At 48.0% G+C, this 19,616-nt stretch overlaps 1 protein-coding gene across 1 annotated transcript in view; it reads right to left on the reverse strand.

The window, feature by feature from the left end:
* LOC8052672 overlaps window positions 1-15,998 on the reverse strand; it is a 208,798-nt gene extending 192,800 nt beyond the window's left edge. The window contains exon 1 of the mRNA XM_042289203.1: window positions 15,896-15,998. The gene's annotated coding sequence lies outside the window, so the exon portion shown is untranslated. The remainder of the gene's footprint in view (window positions 1-15,895) is intronic.
* Between the last annotated feature and the right edge of the window lie 3,618 nt (window positions 15,999-19,616).

A 19,616-nucleotide genomic window follows, 5' to 3' on the forward strand; every position in this document is an offset into this window, starting at 1 on the left:
TACGAATATTTTTTGTGGCAGCCGCGTTAAGCCTAGCAGAAGCCCGGCCCGCCGAGAGCCGGTTCCATTCCGGTGGCGGCCGTCCTGCTCGGCCTGACGATGATAAGTGCACCCGCCGCACCGGTGGCTTCACAAGACCAACTTTCGGCGAGACAGGAAGACCAGAGCCGCAGAAATTCGATAAGAGGGTACGATCCGGCGGCGATGGATTATAGCTTCATTAACCCTGCTCGGCTGCAAAGCCACCCTGAGGAGGGAACAGGGCTATGCGCCGACAGAGCCGACCCGGATGACCCAAGCTGGGTAACGAAATTACGACTCCGAGACCGGAAGTCCCGGCTGCAGGACCGGACGTCTCCAACACCACCCATACAAGTAAGGGAGGCTAATGCCGACATTACGAAATTCTCTAAGCTTCCAAGCTTGCGCCATTATCGCTCAAAAGTGGTAGTCAAACCAAGGCGGACATTTTAACTCCGTAGCATCGAAAGCCAGATCGGCGAAGCGATGTTAGGACCGGTAGCGACGGAGCTACAGCAGGATTACAAGATTCGACTACTTGCCGCTCAGAATATTCTTATTGTCTGTACTAATGACGACGAGGACGCGGCGCAACTCGAGAAGATCAGGACGCTACACCTACCCAGTTTGAAAATGGAGGTCGAGGCATATCTCACTCGACCGTCGGAAACGTGTAGAGGAATAATTCATGGGATCCGACAAGAACTGGATAACGCGACAATACAGGGCCTTGCGCGTGCCGGCACCACAGAGGTTTCGGAGGCCCGAAGGCCCGGGAAATCGCAATCGGCGCTAGTTACATTCCTGGGGAACCAAGTATCATTCACAATTACGTTCGATATGGCAGAAGAACGGTGTTACATATACAGGAAGACCAGAACAGCCTGTTATAACTGCGGGGAAACCGGGCACCGGGTGGATGTCTGTCCTAGGCCACGGGGATACGCACGCGAGACCTGCGGGAAGGCAGGAGCACAAGAAGGACATGATTGTGTACTATTCTGCGCAATATGCGGAGGCCCCCATCGTACGTACGCTAAAGAATGCAAGCAGAAGCTCTACCGACCCGATTTGTGAAAGATGGCGGCAAAAAGCAGGAAAGGTAGGAGCTGGAGCCGGAGAAGACGACAGCGACAGGTGGCGTGGAGCTCTACATTATCGGATGTGTCGATGAAGAGCATATCGAATTCACGGAGTCAGACGCGTAAACAAGTGACGCCAAATAGAAGGAGAAGCAGATCGAAGAACTACCTCCAGGAAAAAGGCGCGGCAAATATGAAGAACCAAAAGAACGCAAGCGTTAACAGAGGGTAGGGAACTGGCCAACACAATCAAATGGCCTTCCCTACCGAAGTCGCAAGCGGAGCAGAAGCTAGAAAAACAAGTTCAAGCGCTGATGGAGGAAAACACTCGACTTCGCAAGAAAGCGGGGAAAACGGATACTCCTAAACAGCAGGCGATCCCACCGCCGCAAACCACACTGGGAGATGTATACTTCAAACTAATCCGGGAGGTCCACACGGAAGTCGCGCAGCTGAAGGAGGCAATTCAGCAGATGCAAGAGCAGATGCAGATGTTCCTGACGGGAATGCAGACTCTGGAGAGCAAGTCTATACAAGAGGCTTGAGAGACTAAAGATGCGAAACAGCCAGGAACTTAAGCGAAGACGGCCAAGAGGGAGTACACCAACCCCATCTGAAACGGGCTTCTCGGACACGGACTCAACCTGCGGATTCAACCGAAACTGAGTGTGTGGCAGTGGAACTGCAGGGGATTCGGCCGGAAAAGGGCTGGTCTCAGCCTGTTGGCGGCGCAAGTGCCTGAACCCCCTGCGGTTACCACTCTTCAAGAACTTGGAAAATGTACGAATGTCAGAATTAAGAGCTACGATACTCACTACACGGACGAGTATGTGGCAGTGTTAGTTCATGAAAATATCCGGTGAAGTTACAAGAAGCGTTGATAACGGGCATTCCGCATGTGTATGTGACCTTAATCCCCTCGGGGAGAACGAACAGACTCCATGTGCTGTGTGCGTATAGTAACCCTAGAGACACTCGATCGGACCTCAAGCAACTGCTCCCGAGTTTCGCTTGCAAAGCAGGAAGGGAGCCGCTCGTCATAACAGGTGATTTCAACGCAGCGCATCCGGCGGGGGGGGGGGGGGGGGGGGGGGGGGTGGTACCGCCACCTTACCGCCAAAGGCAGAAGAATCGCGGAGGTGCTTGACCAGGATCGACTCTCCCTGCTTACGGACCGGGAGACACCAATACAAATCGGCACGAGCAGGTGCCGGGACACGTGCTCCGACCTGACGATGGTGAGAGGCATCCGGAATCCAAGATGGGTGAATACCGGGGAAAACCTCGGAAGTGACCATTACATTCTGTGTACGAGCTGGGAGACCGGGGACTTTGTCAGAAAGAAGATCGGTAAAGCAAGCATTGTACAATGGGACAAGTGGCGCGAGCAAAGAGGGCGAAGCGGTGCGACCATTGACAATATCGAGGAATGGACAGGGGAATTAGTCCAAAGCCTCGAGCGATATACAACGGTGGTGGACACAACTGAGAAAAACCCGGAAGGGGACTCACATCTGGTGCACCTGTGGGAGGTGCGAAGGTCATTAACGAAGAGGTAGAAAAGACAAAGAGGCAACAGAAACTTGCAAAAGAAGATTGCGGAACTGAATAAGGAGGCGGGGGATTATGCATTGCGACTTTCAAGGCAAAACTGGTACTCTCTGTGTGATGGGATGCAAGGCCCAGCTTAGGTCTCGCACAAACCTGAAAACTTCTTCGGGCCCTAGTCGATCCGGAGGGTACAAGAACGGTGGCACAGAGCAAGATCACTTCCCTCATGCATAAGGAGGGGGCTGAAGGCGACGAAATAATGGAGTGTCTGGCTAGGAAATACCTGTTCCGGGAGGGACCCCCCGGTTGACCAACCATATTATAAGGGAAAACCGAACAAGGTGCTCGATAGGCCAATAACGCTGGGGGAACTCGAGGCTGCACTGGCGGCGGCGAAGAAGAATTCGGCGCCTGGGCCGGACATGATCACAGCTTGGCAGTTATACAATCTGAATGATGGATCGTTGCGGGAGCTTGTGCGCCACTTCAACGAGGAATATTGGAGGACGAGTACCATCCCGGAGAGCTGGAAGAAAGCTGAGGTACGATTTATTCCAAAACCCCGAAAAGACTTAAGTCTGGGGAACCTCTGACCAATTTCTTTAACATCATCCCTGGGAAAGATGTTTGAACGGATAATCAATGCGAGACTAACCAAACATATTGAGGACAATTCGTTACTGGCTCATACACAGTTTGGATTCCGCCCGCACTTGTCGACGCTAGATGTGTTGTTGTGGCTGTCAAAAGACTTACTCGAGAGCCCCGCGCGAGCGCAAACTAGGTGCATTTTAGCACTTGATCTCAAAGGGGCATTCGATAATGTTACGCATGGTAGCAAACCAGAAGGACTTAGTCAAATTAACTGCGGGGAAAGAAGGTATAACAACATACGAAGTTTTCTTTCGAAACATCAGGTGGTTTTCTCACTGGGAAGCTATATATCAGACCCCCTAACACTGGGGTCACGAGCCACGCCGCAAAGGGCGGTGCCCTCTCCCCTATTTTTCAACTTGGCGATGATAAATCTGCGGGTGAAGCTGAAGAATATCCCAAAGGTGGAGCACGCGATATATGCCGATGATATTACGATCTGATGGAAGTCCGGGAGCGACGGTTAAGTGGAGGAGAGGCTACAGGAATCGGCCGATATTACGGCAGAGTACGCGCGGAGCCGAGGGCATCAGTGCACGACGGAAAAATCGGAGTTGCTGGTCATGGAGGAACCCACGAGAAGGACTTATAACTCACATCAATGTCAAAATAGACGGACAAGAGGTTCCCAAGCCGCAGGAGGTGCGAATCTTGGGACAGCTTATCCCACAAGGAAGGAACAACAAGAGCACACTTGACAAGCTCAAAAAGACGACGGTACAAATCAACGGCATGTTGCGAAGAATTCGCAACAAGCAACACGACCTTAAAGGAAGGGAGGCCATGCAGCTCATGCACGCGTTTGTAGTTTCGAGGATGATGCATGGACCCCCATATTTAAACCTCACCAAGAAGGAGGTAGAGAAGCTCGACATACTGCTTCGCAAGGCATACGAGAATGCCCTCGGACTGTCGGAATATGCAGCCACTAAAAGGCATGAGTTGGGAGTGCACAACACCTTCGAGGAGCTGGCCAACGCCCAGATTGGAGCGCAAATCAGAAGACTCGGAGGAGCGGACAGCGGTTGCTGGCTGCTCGGCAAGCTGGGGTTGGCGAGCCAGAACGCCGCTTCCTTACGACAACAGATCAAGCTGGATGACCATATTCGAGCCGGTGTTCGAACAAGCAGAATTTCGAGGAACATAAACCCGTCACGGGACGCGGAAAGGCGTATGGCAAGGTCCGAGGCCCTCGCTCGGACCTGGGATAGCCGACCAGGCACCCTCTACGTTGACGCCGCGGGGCCTGTTAGTGGGGTAGCCGCGGCAGCCGTGGCTACCTCGGACAGGAGCAAGATCGTCACGCAAGCCTCCTTCAGAGTGTCTTGTGCTACGGAAGCCGAAGAGGTGGCCATCGCACTGGCTATCACTTGCAACCCGAAAGCGACTATAATATTGGACTCTCAAGGCGCCGTTCGCAACTTCAACGCGGGTTCCGTGGGGGAGACGGCCGCCGGGCTATTGAGTAGGAACCCCCGCAGGCGGCTCAGATCGTCTGGTCTCCAGGCCATATGGGGCATCCAGGACATGAGGTGACTCACGCCACAGCCCGAGATTCTCTTCCGAGCCAGGACTTTATTCTTGCCTCAGGCACGGAGGACCGGTGGTCATTCTCCAAATGTCTGCTGGACATCCGACTTGCACGTAAGAGATTTCCAGCACCGTATAAGTCCCTGAGCAAGGAAGGGGAACACATCCTTCGACGGCTACAGACGGATACATTTCTCACCCCAGACAAGCTACACACCTGGCACCCGGACCCCGCAGGGGGCACCTGTGAAAGCAGGTGTTTGGAGAGTGGCGTCTCCACGTACCCCGAGCGCCGCAGGGGGCGCCTGCACCTTGTGTGCTAGGTGCTTGGTGAGTAGCGTCACCACGGACCCCAGCCACGTGGGCCACCATACCCGCACGCAGGGGGCACCTACTTTAGAGTAGGTGCTTGGTGAGTGGCGTCACTACGAACCCCGAGCCATCGGGGTTCGCCCACCCACGTCTGGCTGTGCATGGCGTACCCGTGTCCGGGGAAAAGGGGACCCTGGTGGTTGAGCTGAGCCCGGGGTATGTTTGGACCCTTCGGGGCCCCCCGGGCGAGGCAATACACCGCTTCAGCCCCTGCTTCTCGTAGACGGGTGTCCTGGCTTGGCCCGACCAGGATGATTCAGCCAGTCGCCTCTTCTACCCTATTCTTCCTTCTTTTACTTTTCCTTCCACCTCTTTCTCTTTTCTTCTACACTCTCTTCCTTCCTTTTTCACCTTCTTAGGCGGCAAGGGCCAACCTTGAGTGGAAACAGGTCCTGTCCCTGCAACCACACTAGGGTATAGTGCCCGGGCAGCACTGGTAGAGTAATTGTGTCAGCCAAGCCCATATTGCTATGGCACATTACCTACCCCCTTGTTGGGCTCCGTGGTGGGCGGTGCACGCGGGCACTGAACATTCCTCCCCATGTTATGGGTTCTCGCGCTAAAACCTCCCTCGATCGGCCCCTGAAAAGGGTCCGCACCGAAGGCCAAGCCACAAAGAAGACACCACCTACACCTACCAGATTCCCGAAGTTTTTGGTTCTTCACTCTGAAAGTGAGAAACAGCTGTCGAAATTACCTCCATTCCTTGTCGCAAAAACACTCGAAGGTGTTGTCGGAAAGGAATTTAAAGCCAAGAAAATGCCATCAGGTGACCTACTTGTCGAAATTGAATCAAGTGAGCAAAGTGCTGCTCTCCTTGCCTTGAGGGCTGTAGCTGATCACGAAGTAACGGTCACACCTCACCGCACCTTAAACTCCATTCAAGGAGTTATCTCCGACGATGACCTTCTTGAGACGAGTGACACCGAAATAGTTGAGGGCCTTTCTGATCAAGGAGTTATTGCTGCAAGGCGCATCTCTTTGCATCGTGATGGCCAAGAACGTAAAACCAAGCACATAGTTTTAACTTTCCAATCCACCACACTTCCTGACGCGGTGAAGGCTGGGTACCTGCACTGCAGGGTTCGGCCTTATGTTCCAAACCCTCGGAGATGTTTCAACTGCCAGCGGTTTGGCCATGGCTCCCAGCATTGCCGTGGAAAAGCCACATGTGCGAAATGTGCCAAATCTGACCACCCCGCAGAGTCCTGTACCAACGACCCACACTGTGTAAACTGCGGCGAACCCCACCCTGCATACTCTCGATCCTGCAGAACGTGGAAGGAAGAAAAGGAACTACTTACTCTTAAGGTCAAAGAAAATCTCTCCTACCCAGAGGCACGCCGTCGTTTCGCATTCTTGCGCAAGGGCAGCTATTCGCAGGTGGTGCAGCGGGGACCTGCACCACTGATGGTAGCGGTGGCGACCCAAACGTCCTTTCTGGACTATGGGAAGCCACGGCAGTCCCCTACGCCCCAGCTGACGATTCAGCTCCCGGGGCATGCAATCTCGGTTGGGCGGTCCACGGACCCTCCCAGCCAGAGTGCGAACCCTGGCACTCCAACAGGGCAACAGCCTGTGTCCTCTCAGGCTGTTTCCCAAACCCAGAATGGGCCGGTGGCTACCGCAACCGTCCCTCCTCCGCAGTCTCCTTCCAGGGAGAAGGGTGAACACTCTCGGCCACACTTCCTGGAGAGAACATCATCGAAGGAGCGGCATGGCTCTCGTGCTGCTCCTGCAACATCTAAGGGGCAGGAACGGGTGCACTTGGGCGATTCTCCGCCCAGCACCTCCTCCGCCCATTTGACTGGGGCTGGTCGTGGACGGGGCATGGCGCCCCATCCTCCGAGCCTGCCCAAACCAGCAGCAAAGGCCTCGCCTTAAGAGGTAGAGGCAATGGATGAGGGTACAGAAGTCTCCACTCATGCGTCTGAGCAAGACGACATGGAGTGGCAGACTTCTAAAAGTAAGCACAAAAACAAGAAACCTGTAATCCCTCCAAAGTGACGTTGATTTTTTGTTGCCATATGCGGCAGATTTACAACTTTTTACATATTCTTAACTAGTGATTCCTTCCACTTTAGTTTAGCAACTTTTTAACTTCTTTTTAGAGGAATGACCAACTTTCACTTTATGCAGTGGAACTGCCGCGGTCTTTTACGCAATATTGACGATGTTAATTTTTTTATGGATGATCTACATCCTATTGCTTTCTCCTTACAAGAGACTCATCTTAGCGATCATCATAAGTCAGTGTTGTGTCGCCATCAAGTTTTTAGAAAAGATCGCCCCGCATCTAATTCATCTGGTGGAGTGGCAGTTGTTGTCCAAAATGGGGTAGCCTGCTCTCAGGTTCGTCTCATTACGCCTCTTGAGGCTGTGGCTGTGCGCCTTCTTTTGGACCGCCTTATCACTGTTGTGTCTATTTATATTCCACCAAGTATTCCGCTGCATCTTCATGATCTCCAAAGACTTATTGCACAGCTTCCTCATCCTTTTTTACTTTTAGGAGATTTTGATGCTCACCACCCCTTGTGGGGTAGCGCCCGTCAAGACTCACGTGGTGGGGTTCTTGAGCGGTTTTTATTAACATCTGGACTATGCCTTATGAATAAGAGAGAGCCAACCTTTTTTAGTGCAGCTCACAATTCATTTACATCTATTGATCTTTCTTTCACATCCCCCTCATTGTTTTCTTTATTTACGTGGAAAGTTTTAAATAATCCTTTCGGAAGTGACCACTTTCCAGTCGTCCTGGAGAGTTTGGTTTCTGTACCAAGCCTTATGAAACGTACCCCTCGTTGGAAACTGGAAAAAGCAGATTGGAGTCATTTTAGCCTAAACTCGGACCTAAAACCTCGCATGTTCCAGTCCTTAACACATGATGAAGCCGCAACATACATTACTGAACAGATAATTAATGCCGCTTTTCGTTCCATCCCTCAAACTTCCTGTAAAATAGCCAAAAAATGTAAGCCATGGTGGAATGATGATTGTTCCATCTCCAAGAAGAAACAGGATAAAGCTTGGGGCGTATTTCGCAGGTATCCAACATTTGTGAACTTAATAGAGTTTCAGAGAAATAGGGTTCAAGCTCGTTGGACAAGAAAGCAGGCCAAGCGGAAGTCTTGGAGGGGATATTTGTCCTCTATTAGTAGCTATGTCCCAGCAAAAGAAGTGTGGGACCGACTTCACAAGGTCGAAGGCAGATACCGCTGTTTCACAGTTCCCCTCTTTCCATCTGCATCCTCATTGCACAACCGGGCTAATCTGTTAGGTGCACATTTTGCAGCCGTTTCAAACTCCTCGCACTACTCTTCGGCATTCTTGAAGTTAAAATCTGATGTAGAGAGAATGAGAATCAGCTTGGCAGGAGGAGCCTCTGCACCCTACAATCAACCGTTCACAATGGTGGAGCACCAAATGGCTTTGAATATTCGGAAGCACTCTTCCCCAGGGCCTGACCGTATACACTATGAGATGATTCGACATTTATCGAAGGAATCACTCTCAGCTCTCCTCATTTATTTTAATGGCCTGTGGAGAGATTCATGCTTCCCTGCCGAGTGGAAACGGGCAGAAGTGATTCCGTTACTGAAGCCTGGAAAAGACCCTTCCCTCCCGTCAAATTACAGGCCAATAGCATTGACAAGTTGCCTGGGAAAAACGTATGAAAGGTTAAGCAACAAGCGTCTTGTTTACTTTCTTGAGCAAAATAATATTTTGGATCTAAATCAGTGTGGTTGTCGACCTGGACGCTCCACTACCGACCACTTAGTTCGGCTGGAGACTTTTGTACGGGAGGCCTTTGTCAACAGGCAGCATTGCGTATCGGTATTTTTCGACTTGGAAAAGGCTTACGATACCACTTGGCGACATGGCATCCTGCGTGACCTTTTTGAATATGGAGTACGCGGCAGATTACTTCACTGCATCAAAAACTTCTTATGTGATCGCTCTTTTCGTGTACTGATAGGTACAACACTTTCCGACTTGTTTGTTCAGGAGAATGGGGTTCCTCAGGGTGGAGTCTTGAGTGTCACCCTCTTTGCTGTAAAAATTAATTCTCTATGCCGTGTTATACCTCTTTCCGTATCGTACTCCCTTTATGTAGATGATATTCAAATTTCTGTAGCATCGTGTAATATGTCTAGCTGTGAAAGGCAGCTGCAGCTAACTATAAATAAAATGATTAAATGGGCAAATGAAAATGGTTTTAAGTTTTCTTCAGAGAAAACAGTCCGTGTGCCCTTTTCTCTGTGGCGTGGACTTTGGTTAGATCCAAATCTTACTTTAAATAGAAATAACATTGCAGTTAGACCAGAGCATAAGTTCCTTGGTGTGATTTTTGACCGCAAGCTGAACTTTTTATGTCACCTTAAGTGGCTGAAGCAAAAATGTCTACAGGCGATGAACATCTTGAAAGTTCTTTCACACAAGTCTTGGGGTTCCGATAGGAGGTGTCTACTTCGTTTGTACTCTTCTCTTGTGCGATCGCGCCTTGATTATGGTGCTATCGTGTATGCGTCTGCCCGGCCATCTGCCTTAAAAATGCTTGACCCTGTCCATCACCTTGGGTTGCGTCTTGCAACCGGTGCTTTTAGGACATCTCCTATTTTAAGTTTGTATGCTGACTCCAATGAAATGTCTCTTGAAAAAAGGCGGCAGTATCTGAGTCTAGTTTATGCCTACAAGGTGCTATCGGAACCCAGCCATCCAACCCACAGTAGTATTCGAGAGTCAAAGTTTTGTTCCACTTTTAACCATAAACCAACTGTTATTCAACCCTTGAGTCTTCGTTTTGAGAACCTCCGCCACTCCCTTAACCTACCACGTGAGGATGTTCATTTTCTAGAAAGTGCATGTCATACTGCCCCATGGGATATTAAACCTAAGCTTGTGATTGGTATTTTACAAAATTTAATAAACATAACGTCTCTCCACTTATTCTACAACAGGAATTCCTAGCTCTGCAAGAAAAATACAGACATTACTGCCAGTTTTACACTGATGGTGAAAAGTCCTCAATTTATGTCGGCTCCGCTGTTTATTCAAATTCGTTTACTCATGTCACTCGCCTCAACAATGTCGCCAGCATTTTTACTGCGGAACTATATGGTGTTCTAACAGCTCTTGACTATATAATCAGGAGCAAAGTGATGAAAGCCATTCTTTTTGTAGACTCTCAAAGTGTTCTTAGTGCAGTATGTTCTGTTACATCAACTACGAATAAGTTGACTCAACTCGTACGGGCCAAAGTTCAACAAGGACTCGCTGGTGGGAATGACATCATATTTTGCTGGATCCCGAGCCATGTGGGCATTGGAGGCAACGAGGCTGCAGATAGACTAGCCGCCTCTTCACGGAACCTTTTACCATCGAATATTCGCATACCTTACCAAGACCTTAAAATGTCTGTGAGATTTTCACTTTCACTGTTATGGCAGTCTGAATAGAAGTTAGCCGATAATAATAAGCTTCATGCCATTAAACCAGAACTTGGCACATGGAAAACCTCCTATAATAAAAATCGTTTCCACGAAGTTCTCCTGTGCCGCTTGAGAATTGGCCACTCGTTCATTACTCATCGATACCTGCTGATAGGTGAGGAACCGCCATTATGCAAGTACTGTGGAGAAAATGTATCTGTTCTACATGTTCTCTTTCTTTGCCGTGGCCTTCTACAACAATACAAGACCTTTTTTCCTGAATTTTTTAAATACAACATCCCGTTTCACCCTGTCTTGGTTCTAGGGGAACAGCCTCTCATATCATTTGAACGTCTTTTAGCTTTTCTCAAAACTACAGATATTTTACACAAACTATAGCCAGCTTCTAGTCTAGTCTTAGTGTACTTTTAACAATGTATTTTAGCTTACCTAGTTTGGCGCAGTATGGCCATCGGAGCTCTTGCGCCATAAAACCCGCAAACAACAACAACAACCTGGCACCCGGACAGATACGCGTCGGTAGTGTACCCGTGAAGCGGGTGACAAAAGGCAGACACATACCACATGGTGTGGGCCTGCGAGAAGAATGAAGAAACTTCACAATGTGAAGCAAGCGAAGAGGAGTGGCATGCGGCGCTCGCGAGCGAAGACCCGGTTAAGCAACAGCTGCTAATCCGGCGGACCAAGGCGGCGCAAGCAGGTGGAGTCCTGGAATAGGGTTATACAGCTAACTCCTACTTCTTCTCTACCTCTTTTTACCCCTAACCCCCTCCCCCCTTCTCTTGCCTTTGTGGAATAAAGATGTTTTCTGCAACAACAAGAACAACGCCACTGGCCAAGAAACTCCTTTGTTGCGCTGTAATTTCAAAGACAAAAACTATCATTTTCGTTCAATCTCTCTTGTGCAAAAATTGATGACGTAACGTGGGGATCGCAGTACACACTAATGACGATATTTGAATGCGGTTCATAGATGAGACCCGAACATTGCGTGGGCACTCGATTTGGGCTCGTGATAATTACTAGCTCGAGAAGCATTCGGGAGTGGCCCGTGTCCAATCGCTGCAACGACGACAATAGCCGAGCCGTAACGATGTCTGAAACTCAGCGCGTGTCCTGTGCTTTGCCAACCCCAGCGCGTGGCTATGATCAACATTGGCGGCATGTAATCGGCTCCAGATCACGTGGCCGCTTGTTCTGGCTGCGAGTTGAGGGAGTGAACGCTGCTCGTTGTTCTTTAATTTGTTTTTTCGGGTCTTCTATTGCGCGGGGTGAACAATGAACGCGTGTTTGTCATTAACGTCAGGGATCCGTTCTAGGTGGTATTTGCGCAAAGTACAAAAATTGCTGCATCGCCCTTTTTAGCAAAATGTAGCGTAAACCGTTTTTTTTTTTTTTTTTTTCCCGCAGCAATTGCTGCACGTTTTGTCGAATCTTAAAGGGTGAGTCGTATCTTAAGAGAGAGTCGTATCTTAAGGGTGAGCATGGATCACCTGACTCCGCAGATGGCGTCACATTCGTAAATGTTCCTCGTTCCTCCCTTCCTCTCTTGCGCATTGCGGGCAGCGTGGGGCGGAACTGCGACGAAATGTAATTTGCAATTACATCGGGCGGGGCATATTGTGCTCGCGCTTCTTGCTACCTCATTTGTTCTTTGATGTTCTTAAGATCTACTGCCGAAATCTCAATGTTTGGGAAGCTATGATGAGATGTCAGAGACTCGCCACACACTGCATTTGTTCAGTTGTAAGTGTAGTGACTATAGTAAAATCCAGGAACGTTTTACTCGTGTTGTTTTTAAGCCGCCCACATTTAAACGCTTCTTCGAATTCAAAAGCGGCTGTGCCTCCCCTGAATTGGAGAGTCGTTCTCAGCAAACAACGTACTTTTCAGTTGAGGTTGCGCAAATATCTGTAACCAAAAACATGACGCATAAAAATAAAACAAACTCTGGACAAAGACGACGAACGTATCTTTCAACTCGCAACAACACTAATGCCATTTATCCTGGTGCGTGTTGAAAGATATATCGTCGTCCAATATCGCGATTTTATCTTAGTCCTTCTGTGCCAAGTCAACGTTTTCTAGACGCTCTACAGTTAATCTTTGCGTCTAATGTCATTGTATCTGTTAGTGGGGTAATGTTGTTTCTCCCCTCATCTTTAATTATTTTTCTTTATTTTTTTAATCACCCGAGTGCACTTCGCTGACTCAGAATAGGCAATCAATGCACGCCTTTTACATTGTGCTTGAAAATCCCATCCATTCACATAACCTAGTTGGTGACCAATGCAAATAGTAAAAGCCGATATCTTATTACTATGAACTCGAGAGAACGCCGCCGAGAACCTTGCTTACACGCGTTCCTACACAAAAGAACCAAAAACAGTACATGTTAAAATCTTTCTTGAAAGACAAATGATCACGGCTCGAACGCGTCATTCCTGTCATACCGAAAGTTGTGGGGAAAAAAAATAAATTGGGACACCTGGTTTATGCAAAATCGCGGAACGCGTCCGTTCGAACTCATTTACATTTTGAGAGAGGCGGAAGCATAGTCCAACTGCCTGTTCTCTTTGGCCCCGAGGCAGCAACGGCATGCCAGAGTGTGGTGCGCCGTTAGTGACGCTCCAAAGAGTTTATACGCCACATTACTTTTCTCGCAAGGAGAGTAGACAAAATTTCACGTTGTCCTGGCCATTTTACGTAGATCTTAAAAATAAGTATGCGTTGTTTTTTAAGACTGTATTTACTAGAAAACATTTTGTAGGTACATGGTCGCGCCAATTTTTCCAGCATATAGCACGACCTACTGCTGTCAATATTACCATTTAAGTGTTTGATTCCTTCAATAAATATTAAAATCCCAACTGAGCCATGCTGTAAATCCTTATAGCGCCCATACTTTTCAGCGAAATGTATAACACTACTTGTTTCTATGAATATTTTAAAATGTTTAAGGATGCAATATATATATATATATATATATATATATATATATATATATATATAGATAGATAGATAGATGCAAGGGGACGGTAGAAAACAAACCTGGCCATTATAAATATATATATATATATATATATATATATATATATATCGTTTTAAACAAAAACATATTTGTTCTCGTAAATATATGTTTTACGCCAACGTTTTAAAAGGTTGGTTAAATTTTTAGTCCCAAATAAATCTTATTTTTGCGTAGTTTTTGTAATGAAACTTATAAAACTAATGTAATGTACTTTAACAGTTAAAGCGTAAAATTGCAGTACCAGCGCCCATGAAGAAGTTTACAAGATATATTGTTTTCTTGTTCAAAACTTCTATTCGTAAGATAATAAACCTATATGCATATATGTGGTTTCACACAAGAAGTAAATAATTTAGTATAAAAATAAGTAAATTAACTTTCTGTGAACAACACTAAATGACGCTATAAATAAAAAAAAGGGAGATTGTATTCTTGAATGCAGATTTTTAAAACCCTTGGCGTCCTACAATTCAGGTTTTTATTTTCCTGGCGGTGCTTTTGCTTAAAGTTTTTTGGGACAAGAAGATACCCGTTTCTAAGGGCATATATTTAACTCGAGGTGTTTCAATTATCCTCATTCAGCACATGTGTTTGGTATATATTTCAGATATAAAGCCGCAATTATAAAGCCCTTTAAAACTAAGAGTTGTAAAAATAAGAAACCTTGTAATCAACATTTAGGTCGGTGCCTATCTAACGATTTACTTGTTAGGATGAAGAACGTTATGATTTATTACTGATCCCTTCAGGAACCACGAACAAAATATCAATAGGAACAAAGCAGGGTGGCTTGGCCTCTGTTAAGAACCATACATTTCTGGTAAACATCATAACATGGTGTAAGCTTATTAGGGGCCTCTAGTAATATGCAACTAAATAATGTCTGGCTTTTCTTTTGTTTTTTGTTACCTCTTAAGTTATAAGCCCCCAGCAACGCTTTCTCTGTCACGGCCCCAGAGAACCCAACCTTTTCAAAAGAACAACTGCCATTATATAATTTTGTTTTTTCTAGCTTAGCGAAAACCTTTTCAATGAAGCTCGTTACGTGACATACGCATGCATTTTTGTTGACATTGTAGCGGCAGCTGGGGGCAGCTAGCGGCAGTGATCGGCGCTTGAACGGCGCCAAGCTCGCGGGGCAGTCACGAGCTAAGGACACGAGGTGCCTGGACCACGAGCTGCACGAGCTCTAGGATTCGGCGACAGGCCCCTCGATGAGCTTGTCAAATGGACAGCGTAGATATTGTAAATAAATATGCAGAGTGTGATCTACCGAGGCTTTACTCCTACAACATAAAAATATAGTAGCCAAGGGCTAAAGAAAAACTTTAACCTCATCAATTTCCTTCTATCTGCAAAAATCGGTGCGTATGAACACAAGCTAAAGTGTTTATTTTAGAAAATTGACGAGCTAAATTTGAGCACTGCAGATATGATACCGCTGCTTACCCCAACTCTGGTCACGTTTTTGTTGCATCAGGACAACCGTCAAAAATAAGTCGAAATAGTCGCAATTGTTCTGGGACCAAAGACAGCTATGGCTTAGTGTTCCGTGCAGCGTAACATCTCAACAACAATTTTTATACTACAGAATGTTGAAAAGCATTAAGAATGAATTACACATTAAGGATTGTTGCTTAAGATAAAAAGAAGTAAATCGTGTGTTTATTTTAAATGTGAGCAGCGAAATAATACGCCGTTCACAGCGGGAAAGGAAATTATGTGAGGTTCTTCTAAGAAATAGTAGGAACTCAGATATGCGCCGTAAACCTGTCAATGAACACTCTAACTTGAGTGCAGCTGTTCTCTCTTAAGGCATGTGTCTCCCTCGCTCTCCAAACCATCAAATAAAAGTACCGCAATTTTTCGGCTTTTGAGAGAATCTCGTGTCATTAAGAAAGAACACTACATCGTCAGAAACGCAATGTCAAAGCTGTCTCAAAATTCACAAAAAAAACGTAAAGGTGAAACACCAATCTCGCAGTCAAAGCAAATGCGTACAGCGTGTACGTGACATCGGCTGAACTGCATTAGAAACACGAGAAGTATCCCCCCCGCTCTCCTCTCCCCTTCCTTTACTTTTTGTGCCACTACCCACGCCCTGCATCAGCCGACCTGCGACACCTCCCAATGGCTCCCACGACCTCGACAATGCGGTCTCAGTCAAAACAAGCCTTTCCGGTCGTCTCGGTAGCAGGGCTCACCTTGCGGTGAACTCGGGGTATCAGAAGCGTGGGAAGCGGTCGGCAGTCGGAGGACGCACCAGCTGGAGCCTGGATCCAACGCTCGAGCGCTGTGATGGGCTAAGACGCACACGTTCGAGCAACGCTCTCGCCTCGCGAAATTTCCTTCCCGCTGGGGAGGGAGAGAGTTGTTGCTGCAGCGACCGATGACGCGCGCGCTAACCTGGCCGCATGCCCCGAGCAACCATCGATCGGGCAGAGCGCTGCCAGCAGCGACGCCCTGGTGGAAACTCGAGCTCCCATGCTGAACGGAAAAGCCTTGCGCCACCGGTGAGCTGGCTCCGCAAAGAGATACACGGCTCCGACTGCGCAGACGCTGCGGGTTGTCATGGAAGCGAAGATGGCGTCAGCGGTGCTGCTCTGATTGCTGGTTAGTCTGGACTGGAGCAGCTGTCTGGCCGGCAGAGTAGTGCGGGACGCGTGTCTGTTGATCACAAAAATGTGTTTACTATAGTCACCAAGAAAGTGAGAACGGCAGAAGGTGTCCCTCGAACGCCCGGCCTCCTCCAGCACGCGTTCCATGCCTTTTGTCGTGCTTTGACTGCACGCGCGCCTTCGAAGTGCACGAGAAACCGAACCGTGCATGATCGAAGGTAGAAAGCTAGAGGCGGAACAACCGAAGCTCTTCCCTACCGTTGTACATTTGTCAGTGATTATAAACGAACAGAACGTTGACCACTAACGCAGCTTTCCGAGTTCGATGTCAGGGACGCCACTGAGAGGTAAAACTGTCGACTCTCATATGTGTTCCTGATAGGGAAATCCACTAGTCTTATGTATGAGAAAACTTTGTGCCCCATGCATAGAATTCAGTGTTTTTTGGAGTTTATTTTTTGTTGCCCCATCATTCGTAATTTTTCGGAGTTTATTTTTCAGTAAACTTCCAATTTTCGGAAATCGGGAGTTTAATATGGTCAAAACTCAAAACAAAACAAAAACATTCGGATATAAAAGTACACTAAGCTCTTAAAGAGCCCCTAAAAAAAATTAAACAGTCTGGTTGGGACACTCGTGTCAAAAAATAAAATTGGCTATATCTACTCATTTGGCGGTACGCCGTGTTTTTGCTGACACGAGATTACGCGCGTGTACGCGCGCGGCGATAGCGAAGTTGGAAGCGTTCAATAATCTTCAGTTGCCAGTTAGCGTTTGTCCTGTGGGCTCCTTCGCCTTTGCGTCCCGTCTTTTTTGCGCCATTTTTAATATGAATGTCAATTACCAACTTGCCCAGCAGACCAAGCTTTTACAAAAAATAAAATTTACGCGAAAAAAAATTTGAGCAATAATGACGGTGGGAAATTTATTTAAAATTCTGCGCGGAATGTTCATTCGGAATGTGCCGCGTCTAAAAAGTCTAAAAACTCTTTAGACTTCAACGTGAAGGCGAAGCCGATTCACCTCTCCTCCACGCACCAGAAATGCCGAGAGAGAAAGCAAGTGGAAAGGAGGTGACTACCGACTAAATCGCATCTCGCGCCGTCAATATTGCTCTAACTTTTGTTGTCGTTGTTTTCGCGTAAAATTATTTTTTTTTACACGCTCGTCCTGACTATACTGTTTAAAGAAGAAAAAAATTTATTTTTAGGGGCTCTTTAAGAACTCGCTTGCATCAATTATATTTCTCCAGTTGGATTCGGCGTGGGTACCTTTGCCATTGATATGACTAGCTGTCTTAAATTAAACTTAGCTGAACTTACTCTACTTGAAAAAACAGTGGCTTTAATAGACGTCGATACTTTAAAATCAATAAACTCTTGGACATATGTGATGTATCGCGAGTAAGACCCAGCTGCAGCCGTTAGTCGCTCGACTCGTTCGTTTTAATCATGGCTCCCGACTGACCGAGACCCGTGCTCTTTCAAACCGCGCGCTCTCAGCACGCGGGGACCGCGCGCTTCCCAAGATGTCCCGCCATCTGCTATTGGGGAGGAGGACAGACCGTGACGGCCCAAGCGGTTAACTTTACAACTACACGGATGGGGACAACAAATACAATGACGCAGCGCTCGGCCGACATAACCGAACGCGGCGTCAGCGTTCGGCTGGAGTTCGTGCTCTCCGGCGAGGGGGAGGAGGGGCTCTTTTGTTTCCACTACGGCCTGCATGAACAATGCAGCATGCACGATCCCAGCTCAGCACAAAAGCCGAAGTGGGTCAAGCTCGCATTCTCTGAGGATAGATCCGGCACTTAACGTCGCTTCGTCGATTGTTAGTATTTTTTACATTAAACTGTGCCCCGCGCTCCATTGTAGAAGATGACATGGTCATGCCCATAAGGCCTGTCGGCATGTGCACAGGCCTTGTGTTGAGTAAACACCGAGCGTGGGGAAAACAAACGGGTCAGAGCGCCCCCTATAGTTCAATCTCCTGCCCAATAGCATAAGCAGATACATCACATCTTCCCCTCACTTGGCTGTGATCCCGTATCTTGTGGGCGGTCTTCGCTCCCGCGTTCCTGCCCGGATGGGCATAGCCACAGGTTCGGACAGTTCGTTGCCTTCTGCACTTATCGCGTCAGCTGGTGCCTCTTCGGCCTGAACGTCCAAGCCCCAGGCTGCTGATGGTGTATCACTCGACCGACGTGCAGCTGATAGCCTTGGTCGTATGTGGTCCATGTGCCGTCGAACTAGTCCGTCTTCTGTCTGGATTATCCATGACCGCGAACCCAGGCGCTCTGTAATGACCCCCGACATCCAAGTTCGTCCACTTGGGAACTTTAGAACCCATACGGATTGTCCCACCACAAACTGGCATGGATTTTCGGTTGTCGCTTGTACCTCGTCCTTGGGTACGCGTATCAGTCTCTCAAGTGGAGATGGCAACTCTCGTTCAAACATCATCCAAGCTGGTGTCTTGCCTGTCGCCGTGTGCACTGTGGTATGTTGCTTGTAAAGGAACCGTGGTAGAAAACACTTGAATTCCTCCCTTCCTCTTTTAGCAAGTGCCTGCTTTAGCTGCTGCACCATCCGTTCCGCTTGACCGTTTGTTGCGGGGTGGTACGGCGCACTTGTGACCGCCAAAACTCCATTTAGGCGGTAAAATGTCTTCATCTCATTGGAAACAAAAGCCGATCCATTATCCGATTCCACTTTTCGTTGTACACCAAAAGTCGCAAAAACGTTGCGTAACTCGCAGATAACGGATGCTGAGGTCATACTCGAAATAGCACATAATTCAAGCCACTTAGTGAACGCATCCACAATGACCAGGAACACTTTTCCGTCCACCGGTCTCGCAAGGTCTACATGAAGCGTGCCCCACGGAGTCGAAGGTCTTTCCCATGTTGGGCTGCTTCCTTTGGGTATCGCCTTCTGGTGTCGCTGACACGTGTCGCACTGGGCCACACAGGACTCAATCTGCTTGTCGATCCCCGGCCACCAGAGGTAACTTCGGGCGCACGCCTTCATGGCGACCACTCCCCTGTGCCCTGCATGTACCAAGGCTAACGCCTCTGGTCTCATAGAAGTGGGAATTACGATGCGCGATCCCCAGATTAGGCAACCTCGGTGTATCGATAGTTCCGTGGACTTCATCTTGTAGGCTGTGAAACGCTCGCCAGCTAGCTTCTTGACCTCTCCACTCTTGACTGCTTGTAGAACTTCAGAAAGCGTAGGGTCCACAGCAGTCTGGTCTGCAAGGTCTTTAACTGTCATGGGAGGCTTAGTCAATGCTTCCAGCATAA

The sequence above is a fragment of the Ixodes scapularis genome, unplaced genomic scaffold, assembly GCF_016920785.2.
Source record: "Ixodes scapularis isolate PalLabHiFi unplaced genomic scaffold, ASM1692078v2 PGA_scaffold0__279_contigs__length_252992795, whole genome shotgun sequence".
In the NCBI taxonomy this organism is placed as follows: Eukaryota; Metazoa; Arthropoda; class Arachnida; order Ixodida; family Ixodidae; genus Ixodes; species Ixodes scapularis.